This window comes from Humulus lupulus, chromosome 2 (assembly GCF_963169125.1).
Source record: "Humulus lupulus chromosome 2, drHumLupu1.1, whole genome shotgun sequence".
Lineage (NCBI taxonomy): Eukaryota > Viridiplantae > Streptophyta > Magnoliopsida > Rosales > Cannabaceae > Humulus > Humulus lupulus.
In genome coordinates, this window is record NC_084794.1 from 35,180,888 (window position 1) to 35,196,947 (window position 16,060).

Sequence of the window (16,060 nt, forward strand, 5' to 3'; positions counted from 1 at the left end):
AGAGAATGAGAGGAGAATAAGTGGGAGTATAAAAATAATAAAATATTTTTATATTTGATGATAGTGTTTTATAAATGAAGCTAAGCTATATTGCTCTATGTAAAAAATATGTAAAATAACTAAGGTATACCTCATCTCATGTAGAAGCATTTTACTAGTTTTTAGCTAAATATTTGCAAATTAGCTATTATATCTATGCTAGTGTAAGTGTTATTACACTAATGATATATGCACCAAAACATTACACACAATGAGGTGACACTACTTTTTAAAACAATAGGTCTCAATTCAGATAAATGTGATTGCCTAGGCTAAACTGTCATGTCACTATGTGTAATGTTTATGTGCATATTTTGGGTGCACATATCATTACTCTTTAGTTAATACTCAAGTTCTAAATGTTTACAAAGATTGTTGACACAATATAAACTAAAGAGGTACAAGCACGAAATGATACGAAAAATATAAACCTAGACCTTGCACTACACTATAGTATGAGATGTGTCATGCCTAGATGTCAACTGTTATGATTGGTTAAATACAAAAGGTAAATATTGCTATACAAGCTAGGTATAAAACACTTAGTGAATTTCACATAGTGTAGATGTTAAATTTGAGTTTCAATTGTAGTCACTTAAAAACTGTGTTTTTAGGTCCAAAGTGATACATGAAGGCATCTAAGGATTCCCAAAAAGTTTGGTAGCATTTGGAGCAATTTTAGGACCATTGGAGGGGGTCATAAGTTAGAGGAGGTGGTGATGTGTCGCCTCCTTGGAGGTGTTGCATCGTCTGAATGCAAAGGAGCTCAAAAGCCCCAGCAGGTGATACATCGCCTGCTAGTAGGCGACATATCGCATGGTAGGCGATACATTGCCTGCATGCAAGTAACGTATCGCTTGGCGTGTCTGTACGGACACGTGTTTTAAGCTCCAAATGACAAGTTCTTTATCTCTAATCCTATTGGTTAGACCTAATGACAGTGCCTACACTGTAAAAGTGCTCTCATATAGTTTTAGAAGAGATAATCACTCTCTCAAATCTCTCTGTATAACCCTCTCTCTCTCTCTCTAGCTTTTAAGAATCTCAAGTTTTCTCCAAGAAACTCATAAAGAAAGTGCTTGACTTTGTGAGTTTAAGGTTTGTTCAATTACAATTCTCATTTCCTCTTAGAAAAAGCCTCAAACATCAATGGTGGGCTAGGAAATGGAGAATTAGGACAGCGATGAAAATTGTGTATAAGCCTTTGGTTGTGTTTTTGCATTGAAGAAGAAGAAGTTCAAAGTGGTGGATTCAACAAGGATTTTAAAGAAGATTGTTTTACGACTAGGGTTTGCATTATCTTTCTCGATCTTTCTTTGGTCTCTATCAAGCATTATTTTGTGTAGATTCTAAATATTGTGGTGGTGTAATCTCTCTCTCCCTTAACATTCTAATTCTCTATTTTCTGAGATACAACATCATGGAAGAATCTCAGTCTTAACTTTGTAATTGTGTTAGTCCATTGCGATTTGCTTCTTTAATTGTGTTCACTATTGTTAGTTTTGATGAATAAATGATAGTAAATTCATGTTATAATGATTTAATCTTTAATTATCAAGATTCACATTCATACTTTGAATATGGTTCTTTAATTATCAAGATTTGCATTCATACTTTGAATAAGGTTCTTGCTTAGAATCTAGGGTTTATAACATTGAACTATTCTCATTATTCATTGTTGATTTAGAAAGTATAAAGCCTTATATCCCCAAAAATTAAAATCTTTAATTCTAATTACTTTCTTTTTGTGTTTTGCATAATCAACAATGAAGAAAATTTGTTCATCTTCTATAACCTTCGAATCATTGTTTCAAGATTTTGTTTGTATTGAACACATAACCAAGGGAGATCAAAGAAAATTATATTTTAATATGTGCTACATGAATGTGAAAATGGATTCAAAGTCTTCATCAACAAAGGATGAGACAACTCAATGGGATTACATAGTCAAGGAGAATGGTATCATTAAATTTCTTTTTTCTAAATGTGTAGATTTCAAGAATTTGAATGAAATGTGTTTGCTGCCATATTTTTGTGAGTTTGAGTGTTGATTAACGCTCAAACGTGACTTCCAAGCGGTGGCTGTAGTAAATATCAGGTGGTCGATTCTACAATAAGCTAACTAAGAGCAAAAATATTAGTGGAAAAATAAACACAAAAGGTTAGTAAAAGGTAATGAAAGGGAAATGGATTTATCATTTCTGGTTTGAGAATTTGATTGTAAAATAAAGCAAATAAAAATAAGATATAATCCAAGATTAGATAATAAAAAGGCATCAAGAGTCACACATTTGCATTGTTTAGTTATTTAGATCTTTGATTCATAAAATTTACACAAACAAATAGTTCGCATCCCAAATACTTATTTGGAGAATTTAACATTAAAGTGCATGCATGTTTCACAAAAATATATTTTAGCAAATATGTTCTTACTTTGGAAACAATATGTTAATCTTATGAACAATCTAAGAATGACACTATACCATTAGGCCATAATGCAATAAAAGATTGAATATAAAACTAAGCATCAATATTATTTATACTAACATTAAATACATAAAAAAAATGACTAATTCTATATATAATATTAGCAACAATAAATAAAGATGAAGAAGATGATAGAAGAACATAAATTACTCAAATGTATAAACTTTAAGGACACATATATTTAATCAAAAATACAAATAATATCCCTTTACTTATGGGATCATTCCTAACCTTCCAAGGAATGATTAAGCCATTATGCACATCATTCTCGCAAAAATTCTATAAAGAAATATGAGAAAAAAAGTGAAAGTAAATTTTGCTATAATTTTTTTTCTCTAAAACTTACCTGTAAAACTCATGAAATGAGCTCCTATTTATAGTCTCTAAAGGGATTAAAATACAAAATAGAAATACAATTGGAGTTGTAAATAAATAAAATATAAATAATAAAATTTGAGTATTTCAAACCAAATTATATTATTAATATTATTATTATTTATAGTTTTACCATGGCTATTTTTGGACTTATTTCATGAAGCTTGAGTGTGAGTAAAATAAGGGAAGATAAGCTTATTGGCCATTATTTTGACCCAAAATGATCATAAATTGCAGTCCCCAAGGGCAACCAATAAGATGGCGCCACAAAGGCAATTGAAACAAGCCAAGTCGGCTAGTGGAGCACTGGGCCGAAGGAAGCAGAAGGCCCAGGTGGGCTGGGCAGGGGATCTCGCGAGTTGGGTCTCGGGTCCAGACGGGTGGGTCGACGCTGATGGGCAGGTCGGTAGGAGCTGGGGCAGACATATGGCACATAATTATTTATGCATTCTTTTTTTATTGATGCCCAAATGTAATTTATTCCTGAAACTTAAACACAAAATAAATTAAAAAATTTTAATTTTTTTCAATTATAAAATATTTTACAATAAATTTATGAAAATATTAATTAAAACTTAATTTATTTTAAACTTTAAAACTAATAAATTGATATTTTTTAGCACTAACCACAACCCCCAACCAGCTTATTGCTAGTCCCTAGCAATTCAAGCGAAAAGAAATAAAAGAATTATCAAGTTAAATAATCAAGTCAAATCAATCAAAATCATTTAAGTATTTTCAAAATAATAGCAAGAAGTCAGAGATTACTATTAAAGCTACTTCAGTTGCAATTTTAGAGTTGTGTGTGTATGCACCAAACTATATTCATTTTCATCTCAAGTTATAACACAAATAGTACCAAAAAATCTCGAAAGTATAAAGATCTCAACTCCAAATTTCTCACAGGCATTAAAAGTATTTTTATGGAAGGATAACACTCTTGGAGTTGGAAATGTAACAGTTAACGCAAAAATGAGAGAAGATAAACTTTTTAAAACAAACAATTTAAACAATTATTGATCACAAGATAGGCATATCAACTTATTGGAATTCTAATGACAAACAATATTTGAGAATTACAAAAGGAAATCAAATAATAAAGAGCTACCACTGTCATTGCATTCCTCTCAAACAAGTGATATTTTCTTCTTTTTGTGGTCATTTTAGTTTATATTTGAGTCTGATTTGTTTTGGTTATGCTCGTGATGGCTAAAAAATTTCTTGTTTCAAAATTTGAATGATTGATAATTTTGCTAAAGATTGGTTCTTGTTTCAATCTTTGATACTCATTTTTAAGGAACATGTTTCCACTCAGATTTAAAAAAAAAATTCTGGTACTATATTCCCACCACTGTCATTGAATGTACAAAAGCCACTCTTTCCTTTGGCAGGAGAACCAATAGTCCATCATCCGACTACTGGTTGTAATAAAAAGGTATAATATTCTTGAATTGTTCCAAATGTTATGTTGCTTGTAAGAGATTTTGGATTTGTGTCAATCCTAACATTTGATTGTTATAGATTTCTTATCATTCTACTGTTATGTTGTTTTTCTGCCATAGATTAGGATGTTAATTTCTTATCATTTTATTGTTATGGCTGCCATATGTCTAAGAGAAGACAAGTCAATTTGTTGTTTTGTACTGCCATATTGTTAATTTCTGCTCTGGAAATGAAATGCTAAGGTCATATACGTGTGCACCGCTAAACTTTTTTGGTGGTGGCAATATGTATCTCAAACCTTGCTTTGGTTGGTTGTTTCAAAAGTATTATAGTTCTAATGTTGCTTAGATTTGTTCTAATATCAAAGCAATAGTCACATGATGAATTACAAGTTAGTGACATAGAGGGGGTTCCCAAACAAAGGAAGGACAGAGGTGATTGATATCATTTTGTTTTGATGAATTTACTTTATGTTTGCTTGTGTGCTACTATTCTGATTTTAGAAATCAGTTCATGTGTTTTTTAAAGAATAAAGCATAAAAAGGATGATGAATTTCTTTTTTTGAGTATATTTCTTGTATATGCATCTTGCATATCCTAGTTGACTTCCAATTATTTCTTATTGTATATGTTATGCTTTCAAATTTTGATTTGGACAATAAAAGTTTGGATTTGGACAATGAAAATTTAGAAAGAATGGGAGGAGGAAGATAAGGAAAGGATAATGGTTTAAAACTTGTATTTTGGAACTCTAGAGACTATGTTGAATTTTTTTTTTTTTTTGCATTATCTTTAATTCTTTATGGTTGTATTTGGACTTTATGGACATTTTAATTTTATGGTTGTAGTATTTATATGGACTTTATGTTTGTATTTCTATTTTGGACTTTAGACATTAGGGAATTTCAAATATTTTATTCATTATGTTATTTTGTAGTTTATTCACTTTACTGTATCAATTAAAATCAAGTATCTACTTTCTATAATTTTTGTTTCCATGTTTCTATAATTTTTGTTTTAAAATTAAGTCTAGACATTTTTGTATGGAAAAAAAAACAATCAAGTTTAAGTTTAAGAAAAACAATCAAACAAAGTTGGGCTTATAAAAGCTTCTATCAATTCTTTCTAGTTAAAAAAATGTTAAAAGTAAAAAAAATTAATGAAAAAATGGCATTTTTGGAAAAACTACCACCAAGGCTTACAAAAGGCCAAAATCTGAAAAGAAGCCCAATGAAATCTAAAACCCACTCAAATCCGACCCGTACAAACCTGAAATTCAATAAAATTTGAAATCTATTCGAATGGGTTCGATATGTAATTTTCAAATCTAAAACTAGCAAAAACCGAACCCGATGCACCCGAACCCAAAAATTTGACCTGTGTGCACCCCTAGTAGCACCCCTTACTAGGGAAGACAATCGACCCCCTTTGATTGATGGAGAAGACGTAATAACCATCTTCAGGGGACCCCACATAGCTTGAATGAGCAAGAATGCTAAACAAAAAGATATGTATAGGAGCTTAAAACAGGAAATGGGTCTTCTTATGTTCTAGAGCCTCGAGCCCCAAAGCAACAAATGGTCGAATCCCAACTGATAACCTTTATGAAAGACGATGCCTCTCACGTCCAATCTCCCCATAATGACCCATTGGTCATAAACATCCAGCGCGCCAACAAGAGAGTCCACCGAGTATTGATCGATAACGGGAGCTTGGTGAACATCCTCTATAAGACGACGCTAAAGAAAATGGGTTTGATGGTTCAAGAGTTAAAAGCTTATGTGACTACCTTGTATGGATTCTTAGGAGAAGGGATAGCCAGTATAGGGTCAATTAAGCTTCTAGAAACTTTGGGAGAATATCCAGTCTTGCTCACGAAGATGTTCGAATTCATAGTGGTGGATACTCCATCAACTTACAACGTCTTGCTCGGAAGACCAGCCTTGATTGGGCTAGGGGCAACAACATCAGTAAGACAGTTGGCATTAAAATTCCTAACATGTAGTGTCTCAGAATTTTACTTAGCTAGATAGTAGTAGTAGTAGTAGCTAGTAGTAGCTTGTAGTATGTTAGTTTTCGTGGATATTGGTTCAAGCCAGGATATTTTTGGAAACTCATAAAAATAGTTATGGATTTTATAAGTTTAACCTATAGTTTAGAAATATTAATTATAACATAAGGTTTGATTAATATAGCTAGTCCTAGAAATATTATTTATTATAACCTAAGGTTTAGATAGAATAATTAAGAGCATGACACTTGTCACAAGCATGTTTATTTAAGGATTTAAGGATTTTATGAATTAATTAATAATGGATGAATCTAGAAGCTCTAGAACCTTCCAGCAACTGTTAGGATTATGTTTTACTCAGTCAAAGTTGTTTTAACAAACTTCAAATATGCTGAAAGTGTGCAAAAACGAGTTTAAAATATCTGCGTATGCCAATATATCGCAGCTATAGGGGCCGATATGACGCCTACGAAAGATACGGAAAACATGTCGACTTCGCACGAATGAAACCACGAAGGCTCAGGGCATAGGCTTAGGCAATAAATCGCCTAGGGTAGGGCGATATATCGACCCTTGGGTTGGTTTTTGAAACTTCGTGGAATCTGAGCTGGAAATAGCCTTCAACCACTTGGACTTGCTCTTGAACGTTTTTGACCGAGTTCTGGGCATCTGTTGAAACAAAAATTCAAATCTTTTCAATATATATTCATTTGTTTATTCATTTTAAAAGGGGTTAGTTTCAATCCTTGAACTCTATAAATAGGACCTAGTACTCAATCATTTCATTCATCATTCAAGCATTCTACATAGGCTCTAAGCTGCTAAGTTTATTCTAGAGAGAAAACACTAGGGGTTGAGATTTAAAAGATTTTCAATCTAAGCTTTTCTAAACACTTGGGAAGTAAGATAAAGTGACTTATTGGTATCGAGGTGTAGATCAAAGTCATAGTCCATTCAATGTATTCTTATCCTTAGGTTTAATCCATCATAGTTCTTTTATTTTCTTCCCTTTTCTTTCAGATCCTAACTCATTATTATGGCTTTTGGTTAGGTGTTTAAGTTCCTTGAAACTTAAGGTTTTCGGTAAGTTTCTATCTTTGATGGTTTAGTTCTCTTTTTCATCTCTTTTTTTTTAGAAGCTCATGACTCTTACTGTTGCTTTTAGGAGTGTTCCAATCTTGTTCTTGTCTCCAATATCCCGATTTTTGGTAAGGAAAATAGGTTAGATTATATGTGTTATGATATGTTTATGTGATATGTTATGATATGTTGATATGTTATATATGTATATGAATATATGTTTTATGTTATAGTCGCTTGGGGCTTATAGTTGCTTAGATAGCAAACCCCAAGATTTTTATGTATGTTTATGTTATAGCCGTTTGGGGCTTATTGTTGCTTAGATAGTGAACCCCAAGATTTTTATCATTATCGTGGATTAGAGTTATGATTTACCCTACCTCGATTAGTAGACTGAGGACCTAGATGTGTTATCATATACTACCTTGTGATCTAACCTAACCTCGATTAGTAGACTGAGAACCTAGATGGTTTTATCACATGCTACGATAATGATTTAATGGCCATTAATATTGTAGTCATATATGATATACGTTTTTACGTCATATGTTTTATAGTATATGTTTTATGATCTAGTCTTATGATTTATGATATATGTTTTTTAGTAGATTTTCCTTGTTGGGCATTAGGCTCATTTCTTTTATTTTAGATGGTGCAGGAAAATAAACTTGAAAGGTAGGACAGATTCGTGGCAGCTTGGCATGTGTATTGGGGATTAATAGATTGAATGGACTGCTAGAAGATCGAGGATGAAGTTGTTTCAAGTCTTTTAATTTATGATTTTATGTATTTCTGCACTTAGTATTTAAATAATTGATTAAATTTGATGTTTTTATGTTTTATGTAATAAACAATGGCTACCCATACCTTATTCATTCCGTACCGTATTTTGGATTTTTAATAAAGTTATAATATTTTATGTATGTATGTATTCCAAAATAGTAGTTATGTTTAGTGGTTTTTAATGGTCCGATGTCTAGAAATAGTTGGGGCATTACATAACACCAAGTGGAATTAAAATATTAAAGGGAGATAAATTAGCAGCTCGAGAATGCTACAACATCTCCATGAAGAGGAAGAGTTAATTTAGTGCCCAAGAACTAGTTGTGATCGAGGAGATTGAAGAAAAAGTTTTTAAGGTAGAGAATGAGAATGACCCGAGACTGGGCTGATCTCAGCCCAATAGAGGAACTCGATGATAATGATGCCACCAAATTGGTGAAGATTGGGAAGAATCTCACTATGGAAGTGAGATAGCAAAGGGTAAATCGGGATGTTTTTGTTGGGGTTTTATGCCCTAATTAAAACCAAATTTCCTTGTAATCTCATTTTATTATCAATAAAAGAATATAAATCAATTTTGACTTGGTCAATCACTTTGCTCACATGTTTTATTTTCATGATTATTTGTTTAATATAAACTTCTATTATATTCCGAGCATATAGCTAATCATATTTATAGTGACGTAATCACAGTGGAATATAAATATGATTATATGTTCAAACATAAGTTAGTCCTAAGATTAGTCAGTGCACATGATTTACACTTACTTGCCAATCTACGATATAATCTACTTACACACTATAGTTTATGTTATTTCTAGAACATTAGAAAAGTAGATAAGATCGGATGTATTTGTTACATAGGAGTGGACCGATATTGACAGTAGATAAGATAAGTAAACATACCGTTATTATCTATTCTAGTCATATCATATAGTTGACCATAGGTCAATTCAATCTCAATTCTGAGTGGTTAGTATTCTGACTTATTGTATTATTTGAGTTCTTTGACTTGTTTGTTACCAGCTTACCCTGCGGACTAGCCCATACTTACATCTTGGGAACTCGGTAGTATAATTGAGTGGGAGTGTTCATCATAGATATGAACATCTATAGTTTTTGATGAAGAAGTAAAACGATGGTTTCCTTTTAGTTTGGTTCGAGGTGCTAAATGATAGAGATCTCATTTCAGTAATTAATATTAGTTTACTGAAATATCATTTACAAGGAACTAAGTGTTTTAAGGATAAAATACAATGAGGGGTAAAATGGTATTTTTAGTCCCATCTCATTGTAGACCGTCTATAGAGGATTGAGTGATAATTATGGTTGTAACGCACTACTACCTTAGAGTCGTTACCATGTGATTTATAAATGTCTCATTAGCTCGCTAATCATGGTTTTGGGTTAAAAAGTGTGATTAACTCGAGATAAAGACTCATTTGACGAACGTTAATTATAAAAGATTTGGACATTTATTAAATTCATACAAGTTATACACCGGGATCCCAACATACTGTTTAAAAAAATGTATTACAATTCAAAATTTAAGATACAGTCGACCTAAGAGACAAAACCAACCATTTACAGTAAATTCCTCAAAACAACCCTGGTCGTGGTAGCTAGGTAGGTCGAACATGTACACGTCGCTCCACGCTCTCCAACTCATGGTTGGTCGACCTTTCCCTTGCCCTTACCTGCACCATAGAGTACTCGTGAGCCAAGGCCCATCAAGAAAACTCAACACATAGAATATCACAATTCAATCCAGTAATAAATAGCTTAAACAGATAACAGATTAAACATATAGCGGCCTATGCCGTCCCAGGTGCTTTACCAGGAATTGGGTTCACGGTCTTCACTGAGAGGATGGGTACAACACCCTTAGAGGTGGCCTTCATTCAGTATGCTTAATGCCGATCTCGGCCTTTGTCGTCCCCAGCCTTCACCGTTCTCGGCCTTCGTCATTCATTCATACTCAGGCCAAACATGGCATATGAACTAAAAATATTCAAACACACATTAAACACAAATAATAGGGCCATGCCCTGCTCTATGGGCACAAGAAGTTTTCTTACTTGGGTCCCGAGCTGATTGTCTAGTGTGATTCCGAGCACGATCCCCTAAACCCGAGCCTTGGCAGTAAAACCTAGTCATAATGCATTAATATTAAACATCCATCAAGGCCTTAACCAATTAAAAACTTTGGAATAATATTCAAGCCTCCGGGACCTCAAATTCTACTAAACTAGGCAATAGAATCCTTCTCAAGCCTTTGCATTTGAGTTTCCGAGCTTAAAACCCTAATTTGGCCAAAAACCTTTGCTTGCGCCACGGAGCCCTCACATTTATAGTCTCGACCCTCTACAAGTCAGAGAGCCCAGCTCTTAATTTCTCTGGACACGCGACATGGCGTGCCCTGCCCAGCGCCATGGCGCTAAGGCAATTTATCGAATCCCCTTAGGCCCTTGGGTTCACGTGGGCCGCGACGCTCAAGAACAGTGTCGCGACACGACCCCACGAACCTAGTTTTTCCCAGCATTTTCACATTTTTAAACTCCCAAAATTGTTCCAAATGTGCTCCAAGGCCAGAATTGAGTCCCAAAACACTTTCACTATACCCAGAGTAGTACATAAACCCAAAAAACTTAACCAAAACCTTATTACAACTTAAATTCAATCACTTGAGTTCAAAAACCCCAAAACACTAAAACCCAGAAAAAAAAATTATGGAAAAACTTGCTCTAAACCTTACCTCTATGATGATTTCGACCCTGAGCTACTCCCTCCAAGCCACCAAGAGAGAGTGTGAACTGAAGAGAGAGAAAGAGGAAGGCTAATAGTGTGCTATTGTGTTTTGGTCACTTCCTGCTAGCCTATCCAAGTCTATCACTTGCTTCAAAATGACCAAAACGCCCCTTAGACCAATTCTAGCCCCTTTAATGCCACCAAGGTAAAATCCGTCATTTGCACCATTCCCGCTAATTCCTCAAGTATTCCTATAAATCCTCAATTAATCCCAGCATACCCAAATAACCGCTAAATGACTACTCATTACCTGGTAATCCCAAACACGCGCTATATTCCCAAAATACCCCTATGCTCGCCCCGAGCCAGGTATTCGACCCCGTCATGACTATTTCGCTATTCCGCTCCCTAGAACTGTCTCGGATCACACATCACAAATATATCTTCATAATACTGTGCTCTCAGTCATAACACATAATTTACACTTATGATCTCAACAGGCCAAAATTACAACTATGCTCTAATTAACAAAAATGGGCCCACATGCATATTTAATTCACCTAAACATGCATTTCTAATCATATAATCATTTAATTTGAGTAATCACATGCTAATACACATAAATCACAATTAACCACTGTTATCCCCAAAAATTGGAGATCGATGACGTGGCAATAGAGGTGACAAGTGGCAGTACATGGTCCGTAAACGACACATTAATAGTCAATAAATATATTGTCTCATCAGAGTTGTGATAAAGTGACCCAGTAGACTGATGAAGAATTTTGACTGGCTTGAGAAGTGTCATGACCTACCAGGCATGACCTTGTCCGACCAGTCACGTGCTTGTCTGCCCAGGAATGATCTTGTCTGCCCAGGAGTGATCTTGTCTGCCCAGGAGTGACCTTGTCTGCCCAGGCATGAACTTGTCTGCCCAGTCATGACCATGTCCGACCAGTCATGACCTGTCTGCCCAGCCAAGTGCGTGTCTGCCCAGTCAAGTGCACGACTACCTAGTAAAGGTGTGTTCGACCAGCTTGAATGAGATATGGGTCGACCAGATAGAGGAGGACTACGTCAAGATTCCCAGAAACGGCTTCAACAGCTTGTGCGGGAATCTCTCATTTATCCCACAAATTTGGTGTACTGTAACATTTTGAATATTTTTGTAATTTAAATATAATAAATATAATGAAATATCCCGATTCTAGGGGATAGCAGATGTATGATCCTAAGCCTATAAATATATGGCTTATGGGATTAGAAGGGGACTTTTGGAAATTTTGAGTTTTGATCTGAATTTTCTAGAGAGAGAGAGAGCTTTTTCTTGAGAGAACTCTTGTATTATGAGAATTTACACTGAAGAAACTCAGTTAACACAGGTTCATCTGATCTTGAGTGTAAATATATTCCCAAGATGTAAGTATGGGCTAATCCGTAGGGTAAGCTGGTAACGAACAAGTCAAAGAACTCAAATAATACAATCAGTTAGAATACTAACCACACAGAATTGAGATTGAATTGACCTATGGTCAACTATATGATATGAATAGAATAGATAATAATGGTATGTTTACTTATCTTATCAACTGTCAATATCGGTCTTGTCCGATGTAACAAATACATCCGATCTTATCTACTTTGCTAATGTTCTGGAAAGAACATAACACTGTAATGTGTAAGTAGATCATATCGTAGATTGGCAAGTCAGTGTAAATCCGGTGCACTGACTAATCTTAGGACTAACTTATTTTGAACATATAATCAAATTTATATTCCACTGTGATTACGTCACTATAAATAAGATTAGCTATATGCTCGAGATTTAATAGAAGTTTATATTAAACAAATAATCATGAAAATAAAACATGCGAGCAAAGTGATTGACCAAGTCAAAAAATGATTTCTATTCTTTTATTGATAATAAATGAGATTACAAAGAATTTGGGTTTTAATTAGGGCATAAAACCCCAACAATAATCCACTACATCCGTCTTCATCCCGGGCCACCAATACAAAGTTCTCAAGTCTTGGTACATCTTCGTCATACCTGGATGTAAGGAGAAGGGAGTGGTATAAGATTCATCTAGAATCTCTTGCTTGATACCAAAATCCATCGGAACATAAATCCGACCTTTATATCTCAGTAAACCCACCTCTGAAATAGAAAATTCTTTAGCCACTCTGGCTAAGACATCCTCTTTGTGTTTCCTCAACTATGGATCCACTTTTTGTGCTTCCTTGATCCTCTAGAGAATCGTGGACTAAAGAGTGATATTGGATAGCTGACCAACTACCAATTCAAATCCCGCTATAGTCATCTCCTGCAATGCCCCGACTAATTCTAAGATCTCGGACCATTAAAAACTACTAAGACATAACTACTATTGACCCAAGATTTGCCCAACTGACACGGAGTCAGAATATGCTTGATATTAATGAAAGTAATGAGAAGAACGTAATGACAAAAGTAAATAAGATACAGTATTTTATAGTGGTTCGGCCCCAGGATCTGGTAATGACCTACGTCCACTTAGGTTGATATTGATATAAAAATCAGATGAGTGATCAAAGAACTTGGGTTCAATGAGTTTCACTGATCTCTGAAAAACAATACAATATTACTGGGAGAATTACTATAGTATCGAATGATTCAAAAGCCAAAAAAGTCCCCTCCCTTGAGCTATCTCTTGCTATTTATAGGCTCAAGGGGGATTACAAAGGATTGTTACAGATATTCTTTCCTGAATAATCGGATACTCAGGAGATTGTGTGAGATAAATTTGGGATTCACAAAGATCTTCCCATTAATGTTGCCTTGTACGCGGAACTATCGACCAGACTGGTCGCAGGTAAGACAGGTTCGTACTGCTTCCAATGTGTCTTCTGGTCGATACTCTAGCAGAACGTTTCCAGGTGTCAGCCACGTGTCCAAGGATCACTTGCCACGTCATCAACGCTAATTTTTTGGATAACATTTGCCCCCCAAGTTTATTTACTACGAGCAGTAAATAAACTTTTGAACGAACGACTCTTCGGTAACCCCACCTGACATGTCAGAACCCTTCGTGTGTTCTTGAAAAAAGTAACCTTTCTCTATCCAATCACGTCCTTTCGGTTCCCCTGAAAAGATTTTGACGGCCATCCCGCTTCCCCATACTTTGAAAAAAGGGAAACTGATGATTACATCTTTTTAATGCCATAGACAAACTTATATAAGACATTCGAAGTCTTTATTTTCTTTTTACGCACGCCATCGTCTCCACAAGAAAACCTAAAATCCAAAGCCCTTAACGTTCCTGAAGACCGTTCCATCTGCACTTTCAGAACCCCGTCTGAGAGCTCCTTAATCTCCGAAGACCCATCTCCACGATCACTTTTCTTGGTAAGTTTTCGAGTTCCCACGCTTTTAATTTTTCGTGGTGCATGCTTCTGAATGTGTACTGTTTGAGTTTATCTGTTTCTGGTTTGAGATGCTTGTAGGCAGAATATTTTGTAGGCAAAATAGGGTTACGAGTTAGTTTAAAATTCAGGATCATGCTTTTTAGGACGTAAAATCGAAGTAAAAATTTGATCTTTAAGCTAGTTGAAAACAAGTTTTCCCCGCCCTAAGGGGAGTTGAAAAAGATTTTTCAGAAAAACTTTTTACTTTCACCCTTTGATCCGTTTTTCAAACTGTTCGTGTAGAAAAATTTAGCTTTTTGTTAGAATGCTGTTGTATAAAAACTTAATTTTTATACTCGACCAGCGCTATTCTAAAAATCTTTTAAAAGTTTTCTATTCTCACCTCCCCATTCTTCTGTATGTAGACTTTAATGCCAGATTTGTGGGGAGGTGAAAGGCCTATTGACGACGACCTTCTCGCCCAGCTGCTCGAGGGAGAAGAACAGCCAGCTGACCGTGTCCACGAGATCCTTTTTTTCATAATCCTCTTCCAGAGCCCATTCTTCTCTTCCAATGGCCCATTCCAAATCTTCAGGCAAGAAAAGACCCGAGTCTGAAAACAACCCAAATTCTCCTGCTCGGCCTGATTCGCAGGCAAGGGCTCCCTCGACCAGTGGTCGAGAAAATCTTACTCCTGACCCTAATATCCAAATCAGGGCCAGCCCTCGCCATCAGAACTTGCCTGATGTCGAGTGGTATACTTCCCCGGCCAGTTCAGTGACTCTTTGGATGATTGCTAACTGCTTCAAGAGATTCCCTCTCACAGGGGTTTCCATAGACGTCTTGCCGCAGACCAGAGGGCTAACCTCCCCGGAGGTGTAAACAACGCCTGGTCTCGGTATCATATTGAGGCGGGAGCTTATCTCCCTCTTCATCCCTTTTTTGTGGGGGTGGCCAATTATTTCGGTGTCGCCCCCTTCCAAATAACTCCAAACGGATATAGAATGCTGGCCACACTCTATATCCTGTATAAACTTAAGAAATGGCCAGAACCTTCACCCCACGAGGTCAACAATCTCTTTGACCTCAAGTCTAACCCGCAACAACACGGAACGGGTTTCTTCCATTTTTGTCACCAGGAAACCAATCGAACATTCCTGAGTGACACTACGTATATCTCGAATGTGGGGCATTATAATAAGGAGTACTTCCTTACCCCGGACATAACCAGCAACAACCTGGCCTTCACCCGAGGAGGTAAGTGCTTGTCTCCAACTAGTCGATACTTTTCGCCGATGTGCTCCCTTCCATTTTTCTTAAACTGTAATCTGTTTTTCAGGCCCCTGGTTACGCCCGACCCCAACACCAGACATGGTGTTGAGGTCCAACACTTTGGCCAGGATTTCTGACGCAGCAAAAAGCGTCAAGACCCTGGTGACTGAAGAAAACTTGAGGCTGTCTGGCCTCCTGGCTCCTCGCCATGAAACTAGAGGGTCCGTGGTGGACGAAGCTACTGCCGAGGGGGTTCCCGAGCAGCAACCTCCTGTGTCTCCTCGGAGGAGGAGGCCAACAGGGATTACTATTAGGGAGCCCACGGGCAATCCTTCCACAGAAAGGCCTTCTGCTCCCCAAGGCAAGGGGAAACAAAAGGCCAAAGAGCCAGCTGTGGACTTGGGAGAGTCCTCTGATGAGAACGGTAACACTATTTTA